The following is a 13,018-nucleotide window of genomic DNA, read 5'->3' as shown; positions in this document are numbered from 1 at the left end:
GTATTTTATACATACTATGCACAGCAATGCACAAAGATGGTGTTCAAATAAATATTATTCACAGCAGCAGGCAAATTTTGGACTCTTTTACAGGTTGAATGTGACTAGATTTGTGCTGAATAGTACATGGAATACCAGGTCAGTGCATGAAATGGTACTTTTTCTTTTACACCAAGATTAGAACCAAAGGACCCCTGACAAGTAACTTACACCTATGCTTTTGTTACTATTGAGTGACCTGAATATTTTGGCCAAGATGTTGTATATATTTACTGAGGGCTGGGAGAAACCCGACAGGTGCAGAAGACCACATGGTTTGGATAGAGACATCCCTTAAGGGAGAATCTATTAACGGGGATTCCTCTTGCACAGCACAGGCCACAGAATCTCACCCACAGACTCCTATGAAAAACCTCACCTATGTCTGAGCTATTGAAGTCCTCAAATCATGGTTTAAAGACTTCTAGGAGCAGAGAAGGCTCCCTCAAGTCAACCATGCCCCATGCTACAGAGGAAGGCGAAAAACCTCCAGGGCCTCTCGAATCTGCCCTGGAGGAAAATTCCTTCCCGACCCCAATTATGGCGATCAGCTAAACCCTGAGCATATGGGCAAGATTCACCAGCCAGATACTACAGAAAATTCTTTCCTGGGTTACTCAGATCCCATCCATCTAATAGCCCATCTCAGGGGATTAGTCCTATTTACCCTGAATATTTAAAGATCAATTACTTACCAAAATCACATTATCCCATCATACCATCTCCTCCATAAACTTATCAAGTAGAATCTTAAAACCAGATAGATCTTTTGCCCTCACTGCTTCCCTTGGAAGGCTATTCCAAAACTTCACTCCTCTGATGGTTAGAAACCTTCATCTAATTTCAAGTCTAAACTTCCTGGTGGCCAGTTTATACCCATTTGTTCTTGTGTCCACATTGGTGCTGAGCTGAAATAATTCCTCTCCCTCTCCTGCATTTATCCCTCTGATATATTTATAGAGAGCAATCATATCTCCCCTCAACCTTCTTTTAGTTAAGCTAAACAAGCCAAGCTCCTTAAGTCTCGTTTCATAAGACAAGTTTTCCATTCCTCGGATCATCCTAGTAGCCCTTCTCTGTACCTGCTCCTGTTTGAATTCATCCTTTTTAAACATGGGAGACCAGAACTGCATACAGTATTCTAGGGGAGGTCTCACCAGTGCCTTGTATAATGGTACTAAAACCTCCTTATTCCTACTGGAAATGCCTCTCCTGATGCATCCCAAAACCGCATTAGCTTTTTTCACAGCCATATCACATTGGCAGCTCATAGTCATCCTATGATCAACCAATACTCCAAGGTCCTTCTCCTCTTCCATTACTTCTAATTGATGCGTCCCCAATTTATAACTAAAATTCTTGTTATTAATCCCTAAATGTATAACCTTACACTTCTCACTATTAAATTTCATCCTATTACTATTTCTCCAGTTTAAAAGGTCATCCAGTATTATACTCCTGTATAATATCCCGATCCTTCTCTGAATTGGCAATACCTCCCAGCTTTGTATCATCTGCAAACTTTATTAGCACACTCCCACTTTTTGTGCCAAGGTCAGTAATAGAAAGATTAAATAAGATTGGTCCCAAAACCGATCCCTGAGGAACTCCACTGGTAACCTCCCTCCAACCTGACAGTTCGCCTTTCAGTAGGACCCATTGCAGTCTCCCCTTTAACCAATTCCTTATCCACCTTTTGATGTTCATATTGATCCCCATCTTCTCCAGTTTAACTAATAATTCCCCATGTGGCACGGTATCAAACGCCTCACTGAAATCTAGGTAAATTAGATCCACTGAATTTCCTTTATCTAAAAAATCTGTTCCTTTTTCAAAAAAGGAAATTAGGTTGGTTTGGCACGATCTACCTTTTGTAAAACCATGTTGTATTTTGTCCCATTTACCATTGACTTCAATGTCCTTAACTAATTTCTCCTTCAAAATTTTTTCCAGGACCTTGCATACTACAGATGTCAAACTAACTGGCCTGTAGTTACCCGGATCACTTTTTTTTCCTCTTAAAAATAGGAACTATATTAGCAATTCTCCAATCATTCGGTACTACTCCTGAGTTTACAGATTCATTAAAAATTCTTGATAATGGGCTTGCAATTTCAGGTGCATATTCCTTTAATATTCTTGGATGAAGATTATCTGGGCCCCCCGATTTAGTCCCATTAAGCTGTTTGAGTTTCGCTTCTACCTCAGATATGGTAATATCTACCTCCATATCCTCATTCCCATTTGCCATGCTACCATTATCCCTAAGATCCTCTTTAGCCATATTAAAGACTGAGGCAAAGTATTTGTTGAGATATTGGGCCATGCCTAGATTATCTTTAACCTCCACTCCATCCTCAGTGTTTAGCGGCCCCATTTCTTCTTTCTTAGTTTTCTTCTTATTTATATGGCTATAGAACCTTTTACTTTTGGTTTTAATTCCCTTAAGTCACCCTTAACCTTCCCTTTAAGTTAAATAAAGAGATCAATGAGTCTATCACCAGCATGTATGTTTTTTAATCCTTTATTCATTCCTGTGGCTCTTCTTTGAACCCTCTCCAAGTGGGGCCAAATACTTCTGGAATCTTTGGCTAGCTGTTCTTCAAATTCTTTTTTGGTCTTTCTAATTATATTTTTGCACTTCGGTTGCCAGAGTTATGCTCTTTTCTATTTTCCTCATTGGGATTTATATTCCATTGTTTAAAGGATGCCTTTTTGCCTCTCACTGCTTCTTTTACTTTGTTGTTTAACCGTGGTGGCTCTTTTTTGGTTCTCTTACTATGTTTTTTAAATTGGGGTTTACATTTAAATTAAACCTCTATTATGGTGTCTAAAAAGTTTCCACACAGCTTCCAGGGATTTTACTTTTGGTGCTGTACCTTTTCATTTCTGTTTCACTAACCTCCTCATTTTTGTGTATTTAGTCTTTCTGATATTAAATGCTATTTCTCTATCTGTCCCTTAAAACTAACTGAGTTGTGTGCCTCCCACAACTCCTATTGGGAGCCTGCTTCAGAACTTCCTCCCTCTGATGATTACAAACCTCTTGCTGATTGGCAACCTGAATTTGCCTCTGGTTGGGTTAGTGGTTAGAGCAGGGAGGGGCAGGTGGCAGAACAGAGCAGAAGCCAGAGAAGAATTGAAGCAAGAAGGACTGTGTGTGTCTCCGTCTCTTCTGTGAAGGGAGTTGGGTGAGAAGGGTCTGATATCTGCTCTCTGACTCACTGGGTCCCTGGGACTTGGTCTCTGGAGTGGATGGGAGCAGCCACCTCTGGATTTGATCCCTGAATGATGTGTGGACACCAAGAGCATTGCCAGGGGAGACCGCCCATACTTACACCCCCCACACACACCCCCACACACACATTGCCACTGCACACACACAACCCCACACACGTTCAGCACCTGTCACCCCCTCAGACAGGACTTGGGGGAGGTCAAGATGAGTCCACATTGAAAGCCCCCAGTGCCAGCCCCTTGGGCACATGGTGAATCCCAGCCACTAGCTGGAAGTACTAAGCTCTGTCTTCTAGGAGAGCATAAGAACATAGAAACATAAAAATGGTCCTACTGGGTCAGACCAAGGGTCCCTCCAAGCCCAGTATCCTGTCCTCTGACAGTGGCCAGTGCCAGGTGCCCCAAAGGGAATTAACAGACAGGTTATCATCAAGTGATCCATGCCCTGCAATCATGCTTCTGGCGAAGAGAGGCTAGGGACACCATTCCAACCCGTTTTGCTCCGATCTCCTCTGCCTGGATTACGGTTTTGGGCTTCCCATCTAGGATGTACCTTTCTATTTCCTCAGGAACACCCTGTAAGAACTTCTCCATTTGTACTAGGAGAGACAGATATTCCCGAGATTTAACACATGCTCCTGATATCCAGGCACCCCAATTTTTCAAAGTGTGTTAAGTGTGTCGGGAAAATGCCACTTTTGTTTTCCACCTTAGGGCTCTGAACCACTGACGGGCCTGGTTGGGTGTTAGTCTCATTTTAATTCTGGCCTGTTTTTAAAAAAGTTCATAGCTGTTCATATGTTCTTTAGGCATTTCAGCTGCCACCTCAGCTAAGGGTCCACTGAGCTGCGGCCTCAGCTCCACCATATACTTGTCTGTAGAGATGCTGTATCGAAGGCAGGCCCTTTCAAAATTTTCTAAGAAGGCCTCTGTATCATCACCTACCTTGTAGGTGGGGAATTTTTTGGAATGGGGAGCGGTACCTGGAGAAAGACTGTCAGGGTTATATGGTAGACCCAACTTAGCCCTTTCCAGATCTAAGTGCTTCAGCTCTAACTCTGTATCCAAGCGTTTCCCCTCTCTCCTCTTCTCTGCTTCCAACTCCAAGTGCTTTAAGGCCATTTGTCTTTCATGTTCCTTCTGTCTCTCTTCAGCTTCCAATCTCGCTAATTCCAGGGTTTTTTTGGACCTCACTTTCCATCACTCTTGCTAGCCTTTTTGCCCTTAGCCTAGCTTAGTCCAAGAGCTAGAAAAAAAACAACAACCCAACAGCTTGTGAATTCCCTTGCTGTAACTTAACTACTCTGCCCTCACACAAAGAAAAAAAAAAACCCTCCAGCTGCTCTCAGCTTTAAAAAAAAAGTGTCCTTTAAAAAAAAAAACAACCTCCCTGGTTTTCAAGCAGAAAAAAAAAGTGTCCTTTTAAAATCCAGAGTTCTGTGCTTCTGGTTCAAAATGATCCCACTATGCTGCCATCATGTCAGGATTCCTTCCCCACTCTGAACTCTGGGGTACAGATGTGGGGACCTGCATGAAAGACCCCATAAGCTTATTTCTACCATCTTAGGTTAAAACTTTCCCAAGGCACAAATCCTTTCCTTGTCCTATTGCTGCCACCACCAAGTGATTTAGACAAAAAATCAGGAAAAAGGGCCACTTGGAGTCCCCATTTCCCCAAAATATTCCCCCAAGCCTCTTCACCCCCTTTCCTGGGGTGGCTTGAGTATAAAATACTAACCAGTTGGTTACAATGTGAGCACAGACCAAACCCCATGGTTTTTAGGACACTGAAGATCAATCAGGTTCTTAAAAGAAGAATTTTATTTAAAAAAAGTAAAAGAGTCACACCTGCAAAATCAGGATGGAAGATAACTTTACAGGGTACATAAAAAGATTTAAAACACAGAGGTATTCCCCTCTGATTCTGCTTACCAGTTACAAAACAAGAATGAAATTACCTCTTAGCATAGGGAAAGTTCAGACGCTAAAACAAAATATAATCTAACACATTTCCTTGCCCTTTATTTACAATTTTTGTAACCTTAGATTAATCATTTCAGGTATGGTTTTAGGAGATGTTTTACCTGCCTGGTCTCTCTCTCCATCCAGAGAGGGAACAACAAAAAGAGCACAAACAAAACCTCCCCCCACCAAGATTTAAAGTATCTTTTTTCCTTATTGGTCCTTTTGGTCAGGTGCCAAACAGGTTATTTGAGCTTCTTAGGGTATGTCTATACTACCACCTGATTGGCGAGCAGTGATCGATCCAGTGGGGTAGAATTATCGTGTCTAGTCTAGACATGATAAATCTACCCCCAAGTGTTCTCCCGTTGACTCCTCTGCGAGAGGTGCAGGCGGAATCAAGGGGGGAGCAGCAGCAGTCGATTCACTGCAGTGAAGACACCATGGTGAATAGGTCTAAGTATGTCGACTTCAGTTATGTTAATCACCTAACATGGGTACCCGCATGGCCCCACAGTATGCCAACATTTTTATGGCTGACTTAGAACAACGCTTCCTCAGCTCTCGTCCCCTAATGCCCCTACTCTACTTGTGCTACATTGATGACATCTTCATCATCTGGACCCATGGAAAAGAAGCTCTTGAGGAATTCCACCATGATTTCAACAATTTCCATCCCACCATCAACCTCAGCCTGGACCAGTCCACACAAGAGATCCACTTCCTGGACACTACGGTGCTAATAAGCGATGGTCACAAAAACACCACCCTATATCGGAAACCTACTGACCGCTATTCCTACCTGCATGCCTCTAGCTTTCATCCAGATCATACCACTCGATCCATTGTCTACAGCCAAGCGCTACGATATAACCGCATTTGCTCCAACCCCTCAGACAGAGACAAACACCTACAAGATCTCTGTCATGCATTCCTACAACTACAATACCCACCTGCTGAAGTGAAGAAACAGATTGACAGAGCCAGAAGAGTACCCAGAAGTCACCTACTACAGGACAGGCCCAACAAAGAAAATAACAGAACGCCACTAGCCATCACCTTCAGCCCCCAACTAAAACCTCTCCAACGCATCATCAAGGATCTACAACCTATCCTGAAGGACGACCCATCACTCTCACAGATCTTGGGAGACAGGCCAGTCCTTGCTTACAGACAGCCCCCCAATCTGAAGCAAATACTCACCAGCAACCACACACCACACAACAGAACCACTAACTCAGGAACCTATCCTTGCAACAAAGCCCTTTGCCAACTCTGTCCACATATCTATTCAGGAGATACCATCATAGGGCCTAATCACATCAGCCACACTGTCAGAGGCTCATTCACCTGCGCATCTACCAATGTGATAGATGCCATCATGTGCCAGCAATGCCCCTCTGCCATGTACATTGGCCAAACTGGACAGTCTCTACGTAAAAGAATGAATGGACACAAATCAGACGTCAAGAATTATAACATTCAAAAACCAGTTGGAGAACACTTCAATCTCTCTGGTCACTCGATCACAGACCTAAGAGCGGCTATCCTTCAACAAAAAAGCTTGAAAAACAGACTCCAACGAGAGACTGCTGAATTGGAATTAATTTGCAAACTGGATACAATTAACTTAGGCTTGAATAGAGACTGGGAATGGATGAGTCATTACACAAAGTAAAACTATTTCCCCATGGTATTTCTCCCCCCCCCCCACTGTTCCTCTGATATTCTTGTTAACTGCTGGAATTAGCCTACCTTGCTTGTCACCATGAAAGGTTTTCCTCCTTTCCCCCCCCTGCTGCTGGTGATGGCTTATCTTAAGTGATCACTCTCCTTACAGTGTGTATGATAAACCCATTGTTTCATGTTCTCTGTGTGTGTGTATATAAATCTCTCCTCTGTTTTTTCCACCAAATGCATCCGATGAAGTGAGCTGTAGCTCACGAAAGCTTATGCTCTAATAAATTTGTTAGTCTCTAAGGTGCCACAAGTACTCCTTTTCTTTTTGCGAATACAGACTAACACGGCTGCTACTCTGATAGCTGAAGTTGTGTAACTTAGATTGATTCCCCCTCCCCACCAGTTTAGACCAAGCCTTAGCCCCATACAGGTCAGGATTCAGTACAGCTGCTCAGGAGGGATTTTATGCTACCCCATAGTTCTATGTTTATGACAAGATGTTAGACTGAAACTGAAAGAATAAAGGAAAATGTGTTGGGCTCCATTTTTCAATAAGAATAAGAACTATTTCAAATACTTACAGTTTGTCATTACACAGGTAGAGCTGCCCCTTCCCCATGCCTCACCAATTGATACCCCTAGTGTTCATGATACAGTATAGCCGCTCCATCCTCACCCCAACCCTCTGCTGCCCCTAGTGCCCATTATACAGTATAGCTGCCCCTTCCCCACCCTCTGCTACTCCAGTGCCCATTATACAGGATAACCACCTTTTTCACACCCCCACCGCCTTCTGACCCAGTACCAAATATACAGTATTGCCATCCCTTCCCCAACGCTAATTTTTGCTGCCCCAGTGCCCATAATGTGGCATAGCTGCCACTTCCCCACCCCTCAGCCTCTGCTACCCCAGTACCCATTATACAATAGAGTCACTGCTTCCCCACCCTGACCTTCTGCTTCCCCGGTGCTCCTTTCTCATCACCACCTTCTGCTGCCCCTAGTGCCCATTATACAGTATAGCCTCCCTTTCCCTGCCCCCAATATCTGCTGCCCCTAGTGCCCATTATATGACATAGCCTCCCCTTCCCCACCCTCAACTTCTGCTTCCCCTAGTGCCCATTATACTGTATAGGTGCCCCTTCCCCACCTCCATGCTTTGCTGCCCCCAGTTGTTGGTGCTGGTAAATGTTGATAAGGCTGCTAAGTACTGCTGTTTCTGGTTCTGTGGAGGACGCAGCTTGCTGATTCATCAGACCTCAATGTTGTTCATAAAGAAAGACCACAGACTTGTTTCGGTGGCAAGGTGCTCTACCAGGTTTATTTTTGATGAAGCATGGTCCTAGTGCCCCATCTCAATGTTTACATGTGCACTAACCCACATGTATTTGCAACAATGGTACCAACTCAAGCAGCATACCAGGATGCTGTCCCCAAGACTAACACAAAGATTGCCCTCCCATGACCTCCCCTTTTATACGTTGATACAAACACTGCGTATTACACTCGAGATGTTGTTAGTTACCACCTTGTCATTGTACTTGCTAGTGTGAACAAAACATCCTTATCCATTATTCTGTCATCCCATCCTTATTTTTATGAAGTGTTGGTGTGTTCCTGTACTATCTCTTAGGAATGTGTTTGCTTTTAAGTCAATTGTGTTCAGACATTAATGGATTATGCAGCCAAAACCCCATGAAATTATGTAGTGGATGACTGATTGCTATTATTAGTTAGGCTTGGCAGAATTTGATTATATACAATTTTGATGGGTAATATTGATCTTAATTTTAAGAATTTTTTCTATTTTTTATCAGTTACATTTTCACAGTTGCACCAAGTTATTGACAGATCAGACAATAATTATTTAATAATAGTAGATGCTCAGATTCAAAGGTTCAAGCTTTATAACTGTCAGCATCATTTGTCAAAATATGCAAGTAAATATTTGCCATGGACAGGTTATGGGCCTCTAGACCTCATATTCAGAGCCAAAATCCTCAGTCACAAGACAGGAGTCAGGATACCAGGAGGTCAGAAGCAGGAGACAAACTGAAGATCAGAACCATGATTCCGGAGCCACAGTCAGGATCCCAGGAGGTCCGAGTCAGGAGACAGACTGGAGGTCAGAATCGCAAAACAGATGCAGGAGTCACACTGAGGCAGGAGTAGGCAGTGCACAATCCAAAACAGGGTGAAGTCCTATTGTTCAGAGAGCTTCTTGTTCCTACTGTTGGCTTAAGTAGGGCAAGCAGGCCAATCAACTGTTCCAGGACTCTGCCAATAGGACTGTAGGGGTGGAGCCTCAAACTGGGGCTGGCCTTCATGGGTCCCAGGTAAGCAAGCACCAGCAGGCTGCCAGGTGGAGGGTTGGTGTGTGGCTGCTCCTATAAACCTTGCAGACCCAGGTTTTTGACCTGTGGATCAATGCTATGTCCTTAAATTAAACTCTAATAGGTTTTCAAGCAGCATTTTTCTTACTTTGCCTGTCTGTACATTTCAATGATTATCACTGGAAATATTTTTGATCAGTTTTTATGTGCATGGCAAAATGGATTGTTGCCAATAAAAATCTAATCCTTCCAAGGCTATTGGCTAATCCGTCCAAGCCAATTCAGCAGTACCCAGAAATCACAATGGAGCCCAATGCATAATGAGCCCAACATAGGTCCCCAGAAAGGATAAGGGTCTTCCTAAGAGAAGATGGGATTGGCCTGGGATTTTGGAATTGAAGGGTGAAGGCTCTGCATTCATCCCTATTCCTCTAGCTAGTATGTGGTGCCACTTTTGATTAATACAGGAGGTAAATATTTCTAGCACCATTTTGTAGGGGGAAACTGAGGGACAGAGAGACAAAGGGACATAACAATGGTCAAACACACAAAGTCAGGAGTCCTCTTGGATTCCTTGCTGATGCTGGACTCTTGCGTAACAACAGCCATGAGTAACACTCCCTGTCATCTCCAGTTGTCTAGGAGACTCTGTCACATCCTGACAGACAAAGACCTGGCCTCAGTCATTCACTTTTGTCACTTCTTGCCTGGACTACAGTAATGCAATATACCCGGACATGAAACATTCAGAGCTTAGGAAACTCCAGCTATTATAAAATGCTGCCGTGTGTCTCCTCAGCAATACAAGCCACCCTGCACACATAAGACCTATCCTCTGCTCTATACACTGGTTTCCCATAGAATTTCAACTGGAGTTCAAGGTCTTGGTCTTTATTTTCAAAGTGCTCATTGGCCTGGGCCCAGGACACTTGAATATGGTTTAACATCTGGGACAAAGATGGCCAACATCTGTGCTCCTCTGGCTCAATGGAACTCTCAATACTAAGGCCTTGTCTACACTAATGCTACAAGTCAGTGAAAGTTATGCAACTTAAGTTGCATAAGTTACGTAATTTAAGCGGATGTAACTTACATCAGCTTAACACGGATCTACACCACACTATGTCTACGGGAGATGTTCTCTCATTGACATAGCTTCTCCCTCTCATTAAGGTGGATTAATTAAGTCAATGGGAGGGTGCTCTCCCATCAACTTATCATGTCTACACCAGACCCACTAAACTGACGCCACTGCACCAATTTAGCGTGTAATGTAAACAAGGCCGAAGAGTAAAACTCATCAGTGCAGTAGATGAAACTTTCTCCAGGAGGCCGGCTAAAGGCTGTGGAATGGACAGACCCAGGAACTAAAAACCGTCACAAACCTCATCACCTTCTGCTCCAAGTTCAAAGCATGTTTATTTGACTTTCCTTTCTTAACATAAACATGTAGCTACAGGTATATTTATATACCACAAATAAATAAATAATAAAAGAAAAAAAACCCTAACCCTACCAAAACAAGACTCTCCACTGCACAGGCTTCTCCCTCTGTGGAGAAGATGAGAGAACCACACATGACAGATGTGTCCTTCAAGAACTATCTCCTACAATATCAAAGCAGCTGTGTCCTTCAAAAACTAACTCTATCCCAAAATAACGAAGCAGCTATCTATGTCCCACAGTAACCTCTCGGCTTGAGAAAGCGGAAGTTCCCTGGCTAGGCTGTAACAAAGTCTTCCACAGTCCCTTACACTGAGGAGCTTGGAAATTGGCTGGTGTCTGCTGTTTACACTCAGGTAGCCCAGTTTGGGTTAGTGGTGCCACCTGTTGTTAAGCTGAATGATAACAAGGCCTGGGTGAGGCTGGCTGTGTCCCCAACACAGCTGTGTATCTTAGGGGAGCACAGCAATTCCCTCAGCTCCCAGACAGCACCCCAGGGATGACAACCCATCACAATACCAATCTGGGTGGGGTAGCAAGCCCTTTAGAGGACAGGATTAGAATTCAAAACAACCTTAACAGATTGGACAACTTGTCTGAAATCAACAAGATGAAATTCAATAAAGGAAGTGCAAAGTACTACACTTAGGAAGGGGGGAAAAACAAATGCAAAACTATAGAAATGGGAAAATGGATTAGGCAGTAGTACTGCTGAAAAGAATCTGGGTGTGATAGTGGATCACAAATTGAATATGACTCAACAAAATAATGCAGTTACAAAAAAGGCTAATATCTTTCGGGGGTGTATTAATAGGAGAGTCATGTGAAAGACCTGGGAAACAATTGTCATGCTATATTTGGCACTGGGGAGGCCTCGACTGGAGTACTGTGTCAAATTCTTGGTGCCATACTTTTTAGGACTGTAGGCCTTTCCTGACATAAGTAATTAAACATGGGAGAGGCCTCATTTCTTAGAAGACAGGAGTAGGGAGATAAATTGATTAGCAGGCTTAAAAAGGAATATCTGTGCTAAAAAAGAAAGTAAATGGGTCAGTAAACTAAAAGACAAAATGTCTAAGATAGCCAAGATAAGAGGGAGAACACCCAGGAAGCCATTTATTATGAACAAGATAACAATGGACAGAATAAGTCAGTAAAGTAAAGAAGAGGTAAAGAGTAGTTTGAGCATGGAAAGTGCATGAGCAAAGCATGCCATATAGAGATTGGTTCCTGCAAACTAACCAAGCTAATCCAAAAACATGTGATGCAATGTATAGTAATTACAATGTAATATGTAAATGTGAAGGAAGGAAGAGGTTTGCTGTGCCACTTTGGATGTGTGGTACTCCCTATTCCCACCCTCTTTGTTTGAGTCTACTGGGCTCAACATGGCATTGCTGTATGCCAAATAAAGGATCCTGAGTGAGGAGACTGAAGTCAAACTGAGTTCTTGGGGAACTGAATGGAAAAGGTCTTGGGATAACCCCAACACACTTTAGGAAACGTGGATTAATTGGAGAAAGTCCGGAGGAGAGTAACAAAAATGATAAAAAGTTTCAAAAACCCTGACTTATGAGGAAAGGTTAAAAAACTGGTCATGATTGCTCTTGAGAAATGAAGACTGGGGAAGGGGGAGATCTGACAAAAGTCTTCAGATATGTTGAGGATGGTGATCAATTGTTCTTCATGTCCATTGAAGGTGGGACAAGAAGGAATGAGCTTGAACTGTGGCAAGGGAGATTTAGGTTAGATGTTAGGAAAGCCTTTATAATTATAAGGATAATTAAGCCCTGGAACAGGCTTCTAAGTGAGGTTCTGGAATCTCCATCATTGAAGGTTTTAAAGAACAAGTTGGACAAACACTTGTCAGGGATACTCTAGGTTTATTTCGTCCTCCTCAGAAGGGGCTGGTCTAGATGACCTCTTGGGGTTCCTTCCAGCCCTGCATTTCTAGAATTCTATTATTATAATACTCTTAGCCCCCTTTCAAAATCCTAACATTACCTGTGCTGTTTGAGGAACAGGTTAGGGACTGAATTGTGACTTAGAGTACCAGTGTGGTATCTAGTTCCCTTCTTGCTCTATGAAGGGACTAATCTGCACCAGTCCTATGCCTGGCCAATCCACAACAGTTTCTCTGTGCCAGTTAGCATTGTCTCTATGGAGGATGTTATCCCACCTTCGCTACAGTCCATGCTCTGGGTAGCTCATTCAGGGTAATAAAGGAGCATCTGACATTCTCATAGTCCCCATGCACAGTCATGTAGCATGTGTCCCTGTTGTGCTCTCCATCAAACTGGACAGACTTGTCTCTTTTAATGTCT

The sequence above is a fragment of the Dermochelys coriacea genome, chromosome 13 (assembly GCF_009764565.3).
Source record: "Dermochelys coriacea isolate rDerCor1 chromosome 13, rDerCor1.pri.v4, whole genome shotgun sequence".
NCBI classification, from domain to species: domain Eukaryota; kingdom Metazoa; phylum Chordata; order Testudines; family Dermochelyidae; genus Dermochelys; species Dermochelys coriacea.
Note: the sequence above shows the minus strand (reverse complement) of the source record.